This window comes from Heterocephalus glaber, unplaced genomic scaffold, assembly GCF_053883595.1.
Source record: "Heterocephalus glaber isolate CG9 unplaced genomic scaffold, H.glaber_assembly_v1.0 deba00001687, whole genome shotgun sequence".
Taxonomy (NCBI): Eukaryota; Metazoa; Chordata; class Mammalia; order Rodentia; family Bathyergidae; genus Heterocephalus; species Heterocephalus glaber.
In genome coordinates, this window is record NW_028258412.1 from 18,371,141 (window position 1) to 18,388,758 (window position 17,618).

Below are 17,618 nucleotides of genomic sequence, written 5' to 3' on the forward strand. Positions count from 1 at the left end.
CACGGGATACCAAATACTTTTTTAGGGTGAGGAAGCTGCGCACACAAGACTCGTTGTGCCTAAACACTGAGCTGGCAGCAGTGAGCTGCCCTGACCATCAAATTTCAGGTGATGCTGTTCCTTCTACTGTGACTCCTTAGACTCATTTACCCAAGTAGCCATCTTTGCCCAAGTCCTCTTGAATTAAAAGCTTGTAATAGGGATGTTGAATGTAGCCAAGATTGCTGCTCTAGGTATCTGACTTCTCTGCTTGAAGATGATGAACAGTTCCCTTCTGAGTGACAGCCTCTCTAGGCTCTGGGGGTAAAGAGGAGTTGTCTAATGGTCATCCTAAGACTTTTAATAGACGTTGCTGAACTGCTGAACATTAAAGCTCTCTTGAATAACTGCCCCTTGACAGTCTCTGTATGTTTGGGATATTGCTTTTTGGAAGAGAAGCACTCATACGATCACCACTAAATCTTTACATCATGGGTGATGGGTACAAATCAAAAAGTAACTTCATTTAAAAAATCCCATGTGACTCATCAGGACTGGCTAACAAGGGATTCTTGGGATTAGGATACTAAATGCCAGGTAGGGAAATATTAAAGACATGTCCTCTGACCTTAATTCTTGGTGGCTTACCTGACCCATTGTATTGACTGGCGATTCCTGGACACACAGGATTTTCTTGTATGAATGGCAGGTGAGGGAAACAGTAGGATTTCCACTCTCAAGCATGGAGGTTGACGAGCATCCTAAAGAGCAGATATTGCATCAGGAACTGACTCCTGGTTCCTGGACGAGTATTCTGTCACTATTGAATGCCTTTTTTCTGCCAGAGTAAAGTGAGATGACAGAAGTAGCTGCAATAGACGCAATGTACTAGGCTGATGATCTGATTAAGGTTGGAAATGTTGCAGTGAAATGAAAAGCACTTGGTGAGTTTCTCTAGTATTTTTCTAAAAGTGATCCAAAGAGGAGGAGCCTGGAAAGTGAGACAGTTATAACAAAGGCTGTCTTACTGCAGCCCCACCTCTAAAGGCCTTTCCTATAAAGCAGTGCCTACCCAAGCTTGGTTCTGGGTCTGCAGCAAGTGGTCCATGAAGGTTTGTGACAGTGCCAGGGGTAGTGTAGGCCAGAGGGATCTGGTTTTGTCATCTTGGTTGTGAAGTAAGTCAGTGGATGATAGGACCGTGGCAGATCCTAGCTACCTTATTGAACTCCCACATCCCCCCTCTTGGACACTTCTTTGCCCATATGCTCAAAGTGCTGGAAACACATGAACAAGACCATGACTTCTAATAGGGTAGTCGCCTTGACTGTCTCTAAGCATTTCTACCATGTGCCTGGAAGATAGGACATAAAGATCTAGATGGACCCCTACCATTCGTGTTCTTCTAAGTTTTTATGAGAGGTTAGTAGAGAATCTGGGATAAGCTGTGAGATCACCTGGAATCTTCACTGGTTCCTTCTGATTAAATTCCAGTTGAGAACCACTAGGAAAGACTCCCATGGAGGTGATGGGCATCTCTTATGGGCCCCCCATCCAGAGGCACATGTCAGAGTAGCCCACCCCGGGGGTGCTGAGATTATTGCTTGGTGAAACTGAAGATCTCTGTTGTCAAGATTCCCCTCTGCTGGGTCCTCACTGTGGGATAAATGTTTGAGGTCCTTGAAAATGTTCCACTTAATTCCATCAACCATGTTGAATTGGGGGTATGTAACCGGTATTTCTTAGTGGAAAAGACTTGTTTTCCTTCTTGCACTTCTAACAAGTGAGGAATAGGGCAGATGTTGTCCTCCATGGTTTCACATTGTAGGGTGAGATTCTAGTAAGGTCAGCAAATAAGCATGATGATGGTGGTCACTAAGGAAGGCATCTGGGGAAATGATCAGCCCTTCTCCTACCACCTCCATAGGTCAACCTGGAGTCTGGTCCACCTAGATTTCTTAAGGTTGTTCCCACTTCAATTAAGCCACACTGGCATTGTTTGCTCTTCTATTCTAGCATCTACTTATTGGCAAGTGAGGTGGGGACCACAGCAGAATGACTGAGCCTCCTTCCTTAAACTGATCATTAAGGGTCTGTCTGAACTCAGCCCAGACATCTCAGCCTTGACTCAAAAGGTTTGCATCTGAAAGAGCCGTGAGCTTACCTCCCCAGTACAATGACTCTTACTGGCACTTGTGCTCATAGGACCAGGCTCTTAAGGGGGAAAAACAAATCACTTACCTTCTGGTCATAAGTTTCATCTTGGTGAGTTATGAACCTTAGGGACAGAGACTGAACCTCTTCCTAAATCTGTCCCAGGCATAGATCAGACAACAGCCTGTTGGTTAAACAGCCCATCCTCTTTCTGATTCCTCTGACTTCTTGGGCTGTTGGCCTCTTGAACTTGCTCGTCAAGAAGGAACTGGGGTTAGAACTGACAATACCTCCAGGGCTTGCTTTTCTGTGGCTAATGTCTCTCTCCACTGGGTTGAATGATTTCCTTTGCTGTCCTTGATGACACCTTTGGAGACAGCAGCTTTTTGTGAGCCCAAGTCTTGTGTGCACTCAAATGACCAGAAGAGCATCTATTCTGGTCAGGAAGCAAGAAGCCCACAGGGCTGCTATGATCATCCTTCCATGGGAAATTGCTAACTGGACAGAAGAAAGCCCTGGAAGACCTAATGGACAAAAGGGGAGTTTCCTGTCCTTATTGAGCAAGCCTGTTCTCTTCCAGTTCTGTGCAGGCAGACATCCAAGGTTAGAGTCCTGTGCTTCTTCCTGTTTGCTGGTAGCAACCCTGTTGGCAGCTATGAGTCTTCAATTCTGTGCAGAAAAAACTCAACCGCTACTCTTGGCCCCAAAGAGGTGACACTGAGATAAAACCATCTGGGTTGAGAGTATGAGAACATTTCAGATGGAAACCTGCTGTATCCTAGATTATTGTTCCAGAAAAGTTGATAATTCATTTGCTTCTCTGGCTCCTCCCTCTTGGGTTCTTCTGCCTCCATGGAGAAGCCTTGAGGTGTCACAGGAAGAGATAGCAATGAGCTTCTCTAGGCCAAGCAAAGCTGTGTCCCATGCACGTAGTCTGGATTTCTGCTCAGTCTCATTGTGTGAAGCCTGTGAACTCATATTGCTTTCTTACCTCTGATTCCTCTTGTTCTCTGCTTGTGGACTCCCAGCTACCTTGTTGGAAAGGAAAGTTGCTCTCACCTTCATATTGATACTGCTTGAAGAGCACAGGGAGGCTGAGGCTTGGATGGGCAGTTGGTGCCCACCTGAGACTCCAGTAAATATCAAGCATTGTGCAGAAGGAAGAAAAGCCATGTGCAAACTCAGCTCACCAGACCCCTAATAAGTGCCATTATCACTGGTCATGGAGGTCTACGTAGAACTGCAGACATCCTTTAGGAGGGAGGGCAGGGCTACACCTGCATTTTTTTTTTTGGCATTGCTGGGCACCATTGTTGGTTTCTCCTCACCTTGATGCCGGACTCCATGCTGACTTGGTGGGAACCTAGTGGGTTTCAGCAGTTTGCTGGTTGCAGCTTCCTCCTATTAAATAGGAAGACACCTATCATTGCCACTGGGTCCTCTTTGTCAGAGATGGACTGAGGTTCATGAAGTGCCCATCTTTGGTTTGCCTTTGGTTTCTTGGTGTCCATGAAGACTTGTGATGGGTGGGAGTCTCCAGCTTCAGGCTGCTAGGGACTTCCTGACTACCAAAAACTGGGGAGCAAAGGCCTCAGTTCTATCTAGGGTGACGTTTCCATATAGAATGTCCATGTGGAATCCTTGGAACACCTACGAGACTACTTTATGTCAGGACCATAGGAAAGGTTAAAATGTCAAGAGGCTTGGGAGACTATTTGGGGTAAAACCATGAAACTGGTCTTCTGAGTGCCTTCGTCAAGATCTTGTTTTGCTTTAATTTTAAGTTTATCGGTACAATTTAGATATAGATGATTACATTCATCATATGGAATTTGTGCCTGTCTATGATATCTTATTCTTTTCCCATTTCCCTTCCCTTCTTCCCCTCTTTATTTACAAAATATTGGGGGCCCCTGAAATGTAACCCAAAACCTCTGTAGTAGGCTCCAGTCCTCCTGTCCATTGTACAACACAGGCCTGAGAAAGAACTAAGACAAAGTGGGGCACCAAGACAACTGTTTAGCCACATGTATCCTGCAAAAACCATACACTGTACAGACATGTTTGAGAAGCAATCACCACCATATCTTGGCATGTTGAAAAACCAAATTACTGATGTGTATGTCCATAAAAGTCCTTTGATTAGAGCAGGTCAGCAAGGGATTTCTTGGGAAAATTCTAGATACAAGGTAGATTTTCCACTGTGGTCTGCCATATTCACAGCTTGTCAAAGTTAGTGAAAGGAAACCAAGGACTTGCTGTCTTGTAAGAATAACTTCCAGAAATCAGGTTTCCCTACTCTTCCATAAAAAGTATAGAATCGATGGTCCAACCCCTTGCTCACCATGGAGGATGGCAAAGAACAAGTACTAAACCCTTAGTTGCTGGGGAAGAGTGTGATGGTCACTCTTTAATGCCTTTTGTGGTTGTCCTGTCAAGGCAACAGGAGTGATGTGGCTAGTGTACTGAGGATGACCAGGACTAAAATTGTGACATGCTGCTGATTAAGTAAACATTGTTTTTAGAGAAAAATATGAAGACAGCCACAAGTTGTCCTACCCCTTGGTCACCAGCTTTGAGGATCACTGGGTAATGAAACTTTGGCAGATCCCAACTGTTTCATAGAGCCCGTCGATCAGTCTCCATCAGATTTGTCTATTTGTTCTAATAATTGTCTTCTAATAGGTGGTCCACATAGAATGTGTGTAGATTGGAGATGATGTCTGACTTCAAGGGCAGCCCTCCCTGGGTCCACCTCTGAGCACTTCTACCTCTGTCTAAAATGTGATCTATAGAAGCCCTACACACCATATGATTCTCAATTTTCCATGCCAGGCTAACTCAGAATGGAAGATGTTTTATAAATAACCTGGACCCTGAATTTGGCTCAGTCTAATTCATGTTCATTTGAATGCTTCTTGACAAGAATCCGATGAAGGTGACAATCCTCTACTTCTGGGGTCACACCTAGAGGTAAACAGCAGAACAAATCTGATATCAGACTTCTAACCCAGAGTTCACGTTAGCATTCAGAACTCTGCTGCTTCCTGCTCTTTAATAGACCTGGAGCTGAGCTAGAGCTGGGGGAGTTGAGATTGCTCCTAACTAGAGCAGATTTCCTTTGTAAAGGTTCGCATCCCAGATTTGTGGATGTATAGCATAATGGTCGGATAGCCCCTAAAGTGATCCTTTCTTTCAAGTACAGAACTTAAAATGCCAAGGGTTAAGCCTCATCAAAGTATGTTGGAAGGACAGTCTGTGCCTATGCAGAAAGCACTGTTATGCTAATGTTGTCCTCCTCTTCCATGATCATCCTATCCTATTAGGACAATAGGAGCCCCTACAGCCTGACCCTGATGACCTTAGCGTGATCCCATACTCTGAATGCATTCCATTACCTTAGGACACGAGGGCGATAGTCACAGGGTAACTTCCTGCCCCAGACTCATCTTAGGTCTTTGTCTAAGACACTGTAATCCTTAGTGGGGGATATTTGGAGACGACTATATAGGTGTGGCAAGACACTGCTCCAAGCTTTTTATTTACCCCTTTAATAAATAAAAGTATATGGAACTTACCTGATCAGAGTCTTCTGTGTCAGCTCTAGCTCTCCTTGAGTACAAGGGCACATGGGGTGAGGCTGGGTGTCCCTTGCCTGGTACAGGCTCAAAAACAAGGGTGACAAAAATATAATCTGTGTTCTCAGTCATTCCCTGCCACTGGGCATCAGACCTCACATCCTCATGAGCTCATGTCAAGTTCAGGCTCAGAAGTTCTGACTCTGGCTCTAGGGGATGTTACAGAATCACATCTGTCCATGTAACTAAGTCTGTGACTTCTGAGTCTTACGGTCTGGGCCATTGAGCTCTTCACCTGAAAATATTGGAGAATCTGTCCTCCAGATGTGGGATAGATCTGAGCACATCTCTAGGGCTTCTATTCAGGGTAGGGGGTGTTCTCACATCACTGGCCCCTTCACGGTGTCCTGTGCCCAGCCTGGCAGGCATAAGGTTCTTGTGGACTTAGGCTTAATGTGCACTCAAGTGACCAAAAGAACATAGCTCCAGACAAGCAACTGCACAGAAGGTCAAGGGGAGTGTTAGAATTTTCCCCAGGGCTGTTTCCCTTTAGCTAGGGATCCCTTGGGCAGGATCTTTTTAGTGCCAGAAGGGAGGGTCCTGCCTACTGACTGAGAACCCCACCTCTTTATATCATTAGATTCTGAGGTCATAAGCTTTTCAGCTTTCCACTATGTTTGGAGTAAACTCCAAAATTACGCAAAGATCTTGGCGACTATAGCTACAGTTTAAATTAATCGTTAATACTGCAAACATGTACTAATTGAAAAATTTGAGCCATGATTGGAACTGGCCTAGTCTAAACTTTGCTGCATGTGATGACTTAGATTTAAGCAAGAGGTGAGTCGTTCAGTAAGAAAATTGTGTCCCCAAAGTCTCATGTATTCAGAGATGGGTTTTAGGAAGGCAGTTAGATCCTGGTGGGTATTAATCAGATAATCTTATGTGGTAATTTAAAATATTGGTCCAGCTCAACAGCTTTTCCTCTGAAAAGGTTTGTCTCCATGATTTGTGGATAATGTGTAGGATAATATTAGCCCCCACAGTGGTGTTTTTCGCAAGTCTAATTATCAGTGGATTAATTCATTGAGTTCACAGTTGAATGCAGTGCTAGGTGTGGATTGGCTGAAGGAAGTCACTAGGGTGCCTAACCTGAAAAGGGTGTATTCTTGCCCTCAGCTCCTTCCTATAGCTCTCCCATGGTCTTTTCTGCTATGAAGAAAGTGGGTTTTCTCCACCCATATTTCTGCCTTGGAGCCACCAGATGGACTGAAATCTGAAATTTAGCTAAAATAAACCCTTCCTCCAAATTATGTATGTCAGGCACCTTTGTCGTGGCAGCAGAAATCAGAACAATATGTACAGGTTTTGATTCATTGCAGAAGAACTAAACCTCACCTACCCTTGACCACCCAGGTGGTGGTTTTGTTTTGAGGGAAGAGACTTCAAGAGACAATATCTGGGGTGAGGAGGACTTTGGCAATGGAAAAGTTCATTTCAGGGGGCAGAAACAGCATCTGTTAGGTTCTTGAGGTTTTGACTTGGAGAAGATATTCATGCTGCCATTATCTTTTTTTCCAATTCTCTGGCTCCATGGAGAACCTGAAATCTGACTCTGTAGATATGGAAATGAAAAGATCTCTAACCCTCAAAATATGGGCATGGATATTCAAGGATGTGTACGAGGGATGGTGGAGCTCATGTCTGTACTTCCGTGTGCTGCATCCCTGTAGGAGCCCAGTCTGAGTTCTCCCTTGGGGACTGTCATCCTGCTATTTGTGCAGCGGCCCTGGTGGGAGCCTCCTGGCTGAGTCTTAAGGGAGCTCGCCTGGAGTTGGTAACATCCTGAGTGGCAGATAGGATGGTCCTTATTGGTTGGGAGCCATTGACTTGCCACAGGGTCATTGTTTCAGAGATGCCCATTCTTGAATGTTCAAGAAGTGACTCTTTGGTTTGCCTTTGCTTTACTGGGACAAAGGTAAATTTGTCATGAGTGGGAGTCACAGATGGCCCTTTGCACACTTGAATAGCAAAACCCAAAGGACAGTTGTAATGAAATTCATGCATTCATATGCAAGGTCGTAGAGAATTGTGGCACCTTGATGTTCTCCTTTCCTTGAATGGTCAGTGAGCTTGAAAGGCAAACATTTCAGGAGACTGAAAGTGTGTGGGGTAAAGACACTTGTCTTTGGGTGATCTTCTTGTCAGTGACACTTGACGGAAAGAAGACATCAGACCCCTGCACTCCTCCTTGGTTTTGCTTTAAAAACTGTTATAGGAAACTTCAGAAATATACACAATTAGCACAATGATTCTACTTTCAAATGGGCATGGCAACATCCAATAATTTAACTTCACAGCAAGTATTTTTGCCCCACCCGTTGCTACTTGTGCACACTTGCCATCAAATGTCAAACTTCAGCTTTACTCTTACACAAATATTCTGGTATACACACATGCATGTTGACCAGCTTCACAGCATAACAGCCTCACTATGCCTCAAAAACCTATATTCCTTTATATCAAAGCCTGTACTTAATGAATCTTCAAGTTCTCATAAGCATAACTTCACTATAGGCTACTTAGAATAGGGCCCAGATACTGGCCATGTATTTGCTAGCACAAATGTTCTTTAAATATAAGAGCTATTTGATGACTTCCTATTGTCTTTGTCCAAATTCTCTGCTGGCCCCCAGGTTTCTTTGTTCACAGAAAAAGTTGTTTTCCCTATTTCCCAGGACACGTTGGGTATCCGTGGCTTTTCAGAGGGGAAGGGGTTCATTTCAGCAGGAGGGATGCTGGTAAATCTTATGCTGGAGTCTAGGAAAGACTCCTATCATAGATGACACTGAAGCCTAGGGGAGGGGAGGAAAGCATCAGTCTCTGGTCACCAGCCCTTCAGCAAGATGAGGCATGGACTGCAAACTGCGGCAGAGCTAGTGAACTTGGCTCTGACCTCAACAGAATGTTCCTTCAGTCACTGGTCTCATCTACCCTAAATCCTTTGAGTAAGATTTCTGCTGCCTGAGTTTGTCTCCTGAATCACAGGGTAAGGAAACTGTGTCTGAGAAACTATAAAGCTCCTTGGCCCTTGGGTATGAGCTCGGTCCCTGTCGAATGACTGTGCTGACCATATCAAGGCCCTGGGAAATTGTCGGTGATGGGTCAATGAAGTAGACAGATTTATTTCCTGGTGTGAGACTGGGAATGTTGCAACGCGATGAAAAGCATATGTTGGGCTTCTTTCCCTCCATGTCTTTTATCTGTAGGATTTTGATTATGTTTCACGAGGAATAGTGAAGAAAAATACAAGTGTCCTTTGAGTCTGTTGAACCAGGCTGCCAAGTTTGCTTTTCAATAAATAAAAATATATGGAATTGCAGTGGTCAGGTGAGTTGGAGTAGTTGAGTAAGGAATGCTACCAAGGAGCAAGCTTTCAGATCCTACACAATCAAGTTTGTCGCTTTCCCAGGAAGCTCAGGAACTGAAGACCGAGGCTGAGAAGCACCCTGGCTGTGACTGGCCCCCCATGATGTCACGTAGAGTAAATTCTTGGCTATGGGACATCAACTGTTAAATCCATCCACAGAGATGACGGCCTCTGTAAGATCATCCTCCCTACCACTTCTACAAATGAGCCGGGCTTTCACTAGCCAGGACTTTGCAAAGTTGTGCCAGGCTTAAGTGTGCCCTGTTGGCATTGTGTGATCCACATTCTGGGCTCCACTGTTGACCTGCATGATCAGATGTGGTGGTCTTGCTTGAACGAAGCCAACTTCCATCTTGAAAGATGAGCTAGAACCTTCCAACCCATCCCTCTCAGACCTAACTCTACTGGCTGATTTTACAAGTCCAGCCCTCTTCCCAGACGGGACCTTCGAGGTCCCTTGAAAACCTGTCTGTGTTTTTGCCAGTTTGGGGTGGTCTCCTGTGGGTACATCTCAGCAACCTCACCTCTATACTCTGTGCCATTTCCACCAGTTTGTCATGGCTGTCCTTGGCTCAAGGGCCACGTTTGTGAAGCTTGGGTGTCTCTTCCCTATCTTGGGCTCCCAACCAATGGTGATGTAACTATCACATAGATGTCCTCATAGTTCCCACCTTCTGATATTAAAGCCTCATGTCCTTGCCTTGTAAATCAACTTCAGGACCAGCAATCAGACCTATCTCAGTGTCTCCAGGGGTGCATTATAGGCTGATGACTGTTTATTTCACAAGTAAGCATGAGTCCTAGCTGCTAGCCCATTGGTCCCTTCTGAAAACTGAGCTCCTGCTCCTGCTCCTCCTCCTCAGGGGCTGTGGGGTAGAACTGAGTGCATCCTAGGCTTTGCTTTAGTGTTACTGGTGCAGATGTTCTCGCTGGGCTTGAGCTATTGCCCCCCATTGATTGTCCTTCTATTCTGGAAGGTGTCAGCTTCTTGCAGACTCAAGTCCTGTGGGTCCCAGATGACCAATGATGACCAAAGAACATGTCAGTCAAGCAGGTGAATGGGAGGTCTGTGGGAGGGTTGGAATCTTCCTTCTCACGGAATCTGTGATCAGAGGGGGAGCAGCCCTGGTGTGACCAAGATGTTGAGATTGTTTTTAAAAAATCCATATCTCCAACTTCCTCATGCTAAGAGTAAATAGCTACCTTCCTCTCTTAGCTCAGATGAATAGACAGAATGAATAGGTTGGTCAAAACTGTATGTTCGTAAAAATGTGCAGCTACGTGTATAGGAGGTGGTCAAGGTTTTGAACGAGGGTCAAGGATGAAACATGGGAATTTCCTTGCCTGTTGTCTCCTTGGTGCCTCCCATCTTCCTCAGTTGAAAGCTCCAGGACCTCTGAACACAGGGAGGATGGGGATCTGAGATCATGACAGGCCCCTCTATCTCCTGTAGCGATGACTTTAAGCCCTTTTCTTCCCACCCCAAATTTCTGCCTCCTGTGATTTTTTTTTTTTTTTTTGGTGGGGGAAACAACAGGAGCACTGGGAACCTTAACCTTTGGTAACACTGGGAGCACCAGGAACCCCCAGTGCTGGGGAGCAGGGTACGCTGCCCACTGGGAGATGGCTTGGCCTCACTTTTCCTCACTCTTCATCCCCAGCAGCCTATGGCTTCTTTGTTTGGCATGGACCCTAAAGGGCACATACTGACACTTGTGCCAACTGTGGGATTTGGTTCCCTGGAAGATATCAAAGCTCAGCTACCACCCTTGCTCACTGTGGGATTTTTGTGGTTCCTGGGGAGGAGGCTGATAGATGTTTGGGGGGTGTGAATGGGTGTGATGGTCATGCCTGAATGAACCCAGCTTCATCCTGAAAGATGAGCTGGAACCTTCGAGTCCTCAACTTGTAAAAAGAGCAAATACAGTGAACAAAATGTCCAATAAAGTTGGTTTTGTTTGGAAGGAACAACAACTATTCTGTTCTAGATGTTGCCTTGGAGAAGCTATTTTGTTCTCTAAACTTCCAGTGTGCTGAGTGTATAAACACTATATGTGAAACATAAGTTGACGTAACCTGGAAAATATTCTAGGCTCTAATTGAGAGCAAATGGATTTTTTTCCTTTAATTCTTTTATTGGTACATTTTAGGTATACAATACGTTTACATTTATCATTGGGTGCTTGTACCTGTACATATGATGTATCTTGGTTCTTATTTTTTCCCCATTACCTGTGTACCCTTCCCTATTTACAGATTTCGTTTCCTTTTTTTTTTTTCTAATTTTTCCTTTCCCTTCTTTCCTTTCCCCTTCCCCTTCCCCTTCCACCACCCCTACCCCTTTGGACCTTTTCCTATTTCAAATTATCAATTATTCATTTTAATCATTTCCATCCTTATTTACACTTTCAGTTTCTCACACCAGAGAAACTATTCGGTATTTACACCTGTGTCCTATTTATTTCACTTAAGAGTATGGCCTCAATATGCATCCATTTAGCTATAAATGACTCTAGTTTCTCATTCTTTATGGCTGAGTAGTACTCCATTTTATAAAAACACATCTTTATCCAGTTTCCAGTTGATGGGCACTTGGGCTGCTTCCAAGCTTTAGCTATTACAAACTGTGCTGCTATAAACATGGGTGCACGTATATCGCTGTGGTATGATTCTTTTCTTTTGGGAAGGTACCCAGCACAGGAATAGCTGGGTCAAATGGGACCTCTAGCCCTAGTTCTTCGCGGTATCTCCATACTGATTTCCATAGTGGTTGCACCAGTCTGCACTCCCACCAACTATGGAGAAGGGTTCCTTTCTCCCCACACCCCCGCCACCATTTGTTGTTGGTTGATTTCTTGATGGCCATTCTTTCTGGGGTGAGGTGGAGTCTGTGTTGTTTTCATCTGTCTGCATTGCATCTCTTGAATGACCAGTGATGTTGAACACTTTTCCATATGTTTATTTGCTGCTTTTACTTCTTTGTCTGAGAAATCTCTGTTCATTTCAGATGCCCATTTTTGAATTGGGTCTTTCAATTTGGGGGGTCTGATTATTTTCAGTTCTTTATATAGTCTAGATAGTAGTGCTTTGTCTAAGGTACAGCTGCTAAAATTTTTTTCCCCACATTGTAGGTTGTCTCTTAGCTCTGTTGGTGGTTTCTCTTGCAGTGCAGAAGCTTAAGGTGAGATCCAAGTTGTTGATTCTTTGTGCTAGTTCCCATGCCACTGAGGTTTTGTTCATAAAGTCTTTTCCTATACCAATGTCTTCAAGAGTTCTACCTAACTTATCTTCCATCAAGTTTAGTGTTTGTCTTAATATTTAGATCTTTAATCCACTTCAATCTCAGTTTAGTACATGGTGATAGGTATGGGTCTAGTTTTAATCTTTGGCCAGTTGAAATCCAGTTTTTCCAACACCATTTATTAAATAGGCCATCTTTCCCCCATTGAGGGTAGTTGGCTCCTTTGTCATAGATGAGGTGGCTGAGTGTGTCTAGAGTTATTTCTGCATCTTAAGTATTCCACTGATCCTTGGGTCTGTTTCTTTGTCAGTACCATGCTGTTTTTATCACAGTAGCCTTGTAGTATAGTTTCAAGTTGGCAATTGTGATACCCCTAGCCATGTCTCTGTTGCCTAGAATTGCTTTCACTGTTCTAGGTCTCCTGGTTCCAAATGAATTTTTGGATTGTTTTCTCTAGTTCTGTGAAGTATATTGTTGGAATTTCAGTCAGCATTGCATTAAATATAGTAGTTTTGGAAGTATGGCCATTTTCACTATATTGGTTCTTCCTACCCAGGAGCAAGGGATGCCTTTCTATTTTCCTATATCAAGAGTGCATGGATTTTGAAGTAGAGACAGTCTGGATTCTGGTTCAGACACTGAGATCCCATCCCTTGTCAATGGAATTGCATTATTTTTAGCAATTCAGCTTCATTTATAGTTCAGAATGGGGCTGTTGGGGAAAGGCAGTCTCGACTCATGGGCCTAAGAACAGAAACTTTGGCCTTTTGTAAGGAAAGTGCTGCTCCATCCACTCCAAGTGTGGCATTTTGAGACAGACGCAGAGGCCAGTGGACAGGAGTGCTGGGCCTTCCAGGAGACTGGTGCAGTGAGAACCATCACTGCCTCCCAGGCACTGGAAGCCCTGCCCTGCCCTGCCCTGCCCTGCCCTAGGGTGGTGACCATGTTCAGGGCTCTGCTCCCTGGGATTAAACTGGGGAAAGTTATTCATCTCTGATGCTTTGCTTGGACATTTGTTCATTGCATTTCTTGGTGTTTGCCGTTGGTACCAGAGATCAAACTCAGGACCTTGCACTTGCCAGGCAGGAGCGGTGCCCCCTGAGCTACATCCCCGGCCCATTTCTTGTTTTTCTACAAATTGAGTGGTTTTTTTAATCTGACATGCCAAACTCAAATGAAAGCACAAGACTCTTGTGCTGTGAGGCACTTGTGGAGACAGGGAAAAGTTCAGATTAAATGAGGAATTTCCTGAGTCAGGTGTTTTTGAGACAGCTCTTCATTTTCCCTTTGTTCCAGATCCTCTTTTCCTTATCTTTTGCCTCCTTGTCCATTTGCACATTGGTCCTTATCACTGATTCCTGCTGAATTGCTCTGGATGCTGCTTGTATATTGCAAGATTTGAGTGGCGAGAAGCAGGTGGGCTATGTAGGGAGCCTGTTTGTGTCTTAGTGCCTGGGGTGTGTTGTGAGTGGCCCATACATTGTGCATCTTGGGTTAAAATTTTACTACTGAACTCGATCTCTTCAAAACTCATGCCATTGATGTAAATCTACCTTTGGGATGTTGCTACTTCTGTTCAGGCTTCACCTCTTCTGGGAGAGAAGTGTTGGTGCCTGCAACTTCTGGATTTCTCCCCACCCTCCTGCCCTTGCTAAATGGGGTCTTGCTCTGGATCTTTGGGTCTTGTTAGAGTGTGATTTGTACAGATTTTTTTAAAAAAACGTATCTCAGCACCAGATTGTTTAACAACAAATCTCTTAAATACCAAGAAAACCGTTCTGGAGGTCCAAGTTCCAGGGGCCAAATATGACAATGGTTTTCTTGCGGGCGGAATCCTGGCCACATGCAGGATATCAAATGGCAAGACACAGGCATACATATGCACAAGTCTTATCTGTCCCTGTCCCTCTTGGAGAAGCTGCTTATGCCACTCATGTGTTTACCCTTCTCCCTCTTCAGTTCCCCTGGCTCCCAGGAGAAGCTGTGGGATCCCTGAAGGCATGGTGCTTGTGAGCTTTCTGGCTCTCCCACTCCTCTCATCTTGGCTCCATGGAGAAACCTGGGGCACCAATGATGAGCATTTCCAGGGTAATCGTAGTTGTACCATGTCACATGGGCTTGAGATGGAGGATTCTCAGACCAGTGTGTGAACTACAAACTCACTTTCTAGGTCTTTCCCATCAATTTGTTTCTTGCTAGTTGGTTCCTGATTTTGTTAGGAGAAAACACAGTGGTGCCCACAAGAAGCTGTTCACGGTCTGCATGAGCTTGGGGAGGCTGGGGGCTGCAAGGGCAAAGTCAGCTGAGATGCCCACAGCGCGAGGAAGCAGCAGGTTCAATCTACCCTGAGTCTGAGGGTCCCAGTTCCATTGTTTAGAACCCGGAATTGTGCTTTCCCTGGCATAGATTTTCTTGAAAACTATCTTGTTGAAGTTAACAAATTTAAATATGTATTCTTCCCTATAGCATCCTTAATTTTAATATAAAGATAGGAACTGACAAATAGAGATTGTATAGAGTTTATGCGAAGGTTCTAGCATTCTTAATTTTTAACTCTATTTCACTTTTTTTGCCTCCTCTTCCAAACTGCTCCTTTATTTAGAGCTGCTGATTGTGAATCTCAGCATCTTGAGAGAAGCCAAATTTATTTCTTCATTTACAAGAGGAATATACCTATTTAAATGATGTCCCAGTGGTTCCTGCAATGAGTTTAGGAAGGGGTGGGGCACATCCAAGGGGGTGGTGACACCTGTGCTGGGGTCCAGGCTGGCAACACACCGACTCCTTGGAACCAGAAGCTGCTGCCTTAGGCTCGTTTATTAAATCTGTGGTGAAAAAATAGGACTATCGAGGGCTGCTGGATTGGGACGGGGTCGCATGAGGTGATCTAGACAGGAAGGCATGAATGTGGAGACCAGAGGGCAGGGATCCTATTGGGTGCCCCTCTGGGCACTACTGTTCCTCCCTCTTCATGACTCTGGAGTCCTCCCATGTTTGTAGACCTGGTGCTGCTTCCTGACTATGCATGCCCAGGTCCCTGTTGGAATCGGCACCATCCTGGGTCACAGCCTCATCTATCTGTTGGTGGGGGATGGGTGCTGGGCGCTGGGCCATTGGTGTCAGGTGGACCTGATCCTGGGACCTTAAAAAGGTGGCTGCTGTTTTTTTTATCGCCCCTGTCTCCCTGATGCAAATGTAAATTGAGTTGAGCAAGATCAAAACAAGGCCTGAATGCCTGGAGTTCTAACCAAAGGAATATTCTCTATGGAGAAGGGATCAGTGCAACATGCAGTAAATAACTTTACTGCACAGACTGTGCCTTGAGCTGTGATGATCTATTTTTCTCATCAGTTGAGAAATAATGTAGAGTGCTGTGTTCCACACAGCTTTCCTGAGTTCCCTGGCCCCAAATATTTCTGAAATTCTCCCTCTTCTTTTCAATTGGCTTTTCAGAGGAAAGAATGATTTCTCTTTTTTGTATCATCCTGATACGACTATGACTGCACGCATATTCCTTTAGTAGGACAGGAATATTTTTGATTCGAGTAAAGAGTCCTTTAGTGGCCTGGTTTCTGGCCGTGGTGCTCAGCTGTATTTGATGACACCATGTCTACACAGCGTCTCCATGAGGCAAGTGCTGAGGGCGTGGAGGAAGGGTGATCTTCAGGCTCACTGGCTGTGCATTCTCCTTGGTGCAGGGAGCTTTGTCTTCAAATAGTTCTCCTGGGATCCCCATCACTGAGCATCTTGAGAAAGCAGTTTGGTCAATCGGCCAGATGCCCTGTGTCCTCTATTTTCTCACGTGTTCTTCCTTGACCTCTGATGTCCCACCGCACGCTGCTTGCAGCCTCCATTCTCAAAGTTGAGGTTGATAAGAAATTCCTTCAACCATTCTTTTGGTGTCTGTTTTTTTTGGGGTCTCTGCCTTTCACTTGCAGAGGGTGCTTCTGAGTCCCCTGGCTCTGCCGGGCTGAGCTCTTAGCTGAGAGCAGATGATCAGGTCCTGTGCCCCTCTTTACCTGCTGGCAGCAAGGTCTAAATTTGTTAGTTCTGACCTACCAGCTCTGAGACTGGAGGGCAGAACCTTGACTGGATGTGTCCTTACTTTTCCTGGAGGCTCCATGTGCTGAGAACTGTCATAGGTTACAAGGGAGTATGGTAAACTTGCTGGGGTCGGTACCTCCCTGTATGAGGCTCACAGCTGTTTGCAAGTGTGATTGTCTTTATTCCCCACGAGGACTGGGTGATGACACTTTTTCTTTCCTCCAAGATGTTGAATCTCAAGAGTTCCCAGATAAAACTTCTCTTCCAATGGTGAAAAATCCTTATGTAATAAAAAGATGTCTTTTTCCTGAAGGAACTCCGGAGTGCAAATTCAGTACAACAGAGGCCTTTCTATATTTGCTAAGTTGAGTTCTCATCTAGAAATTTTCTGATGGTCCATAAAGGATGGCTTGAGCAAAGGACTGAATATATTATGATATTAGAGTTTTATAGTATGAATTTTCTCATATTGAACAAAACATGAACCACGCAAAGGCTTTTCCCACAGTCCTCCCATTCATGGGCAATAACTGGCACATCTGAAGTTTTGGTCAAAACCCTTTCTCACTTGATAGAGTTCGTGCAATGTCTGCATGGTGTTTGCGCCTGAGTGCTCTGTTCTTGATTGGAAGGTCACTTGATGAACTGTTGTCTGTTCATCTTCTGGATTAGGAGGAGCACTTTCTAGCTGTCCACTGGGTCCTCTTCTAAAATTCAGTGCTGGTCTCTAAGCATTTGTTTTCAAATACAAGATTTGACTCATGTATTTTCTGTCCATTTCTCCGAGATACACTGGGTGCATTTATTGGGTGTATGTCTGGGGGTGACTTGGAAGCTGGAACTGAGTTATAAATATATAAATTATAATAGTCTGAGTTACTGTACTCAAATACTGAATCTGAGGGATAATTGTATTAAGTTTTAAACTCAATTTTTAAATTCCTATCATACCGAGCATTTTGGCTAATGGAAGGACATTTAGCAGCTGGCCTGCTCTGACAGTGAATTTAAGACCTGGTGAAGACACTAGCATAGATAGCTTTATGGTAACCATGGCAAAGTGGAAAGGTACTGGAATCTGGTTGGGTTTTTTCCCTGTCCCCTACTGGGGTGGTTCAGAAATCTGACCAGCTTTCATCTCATAAAGTTGCACAAACCTTAGCAAATGACTCTCTATACAGTGGTTTTGGCAGC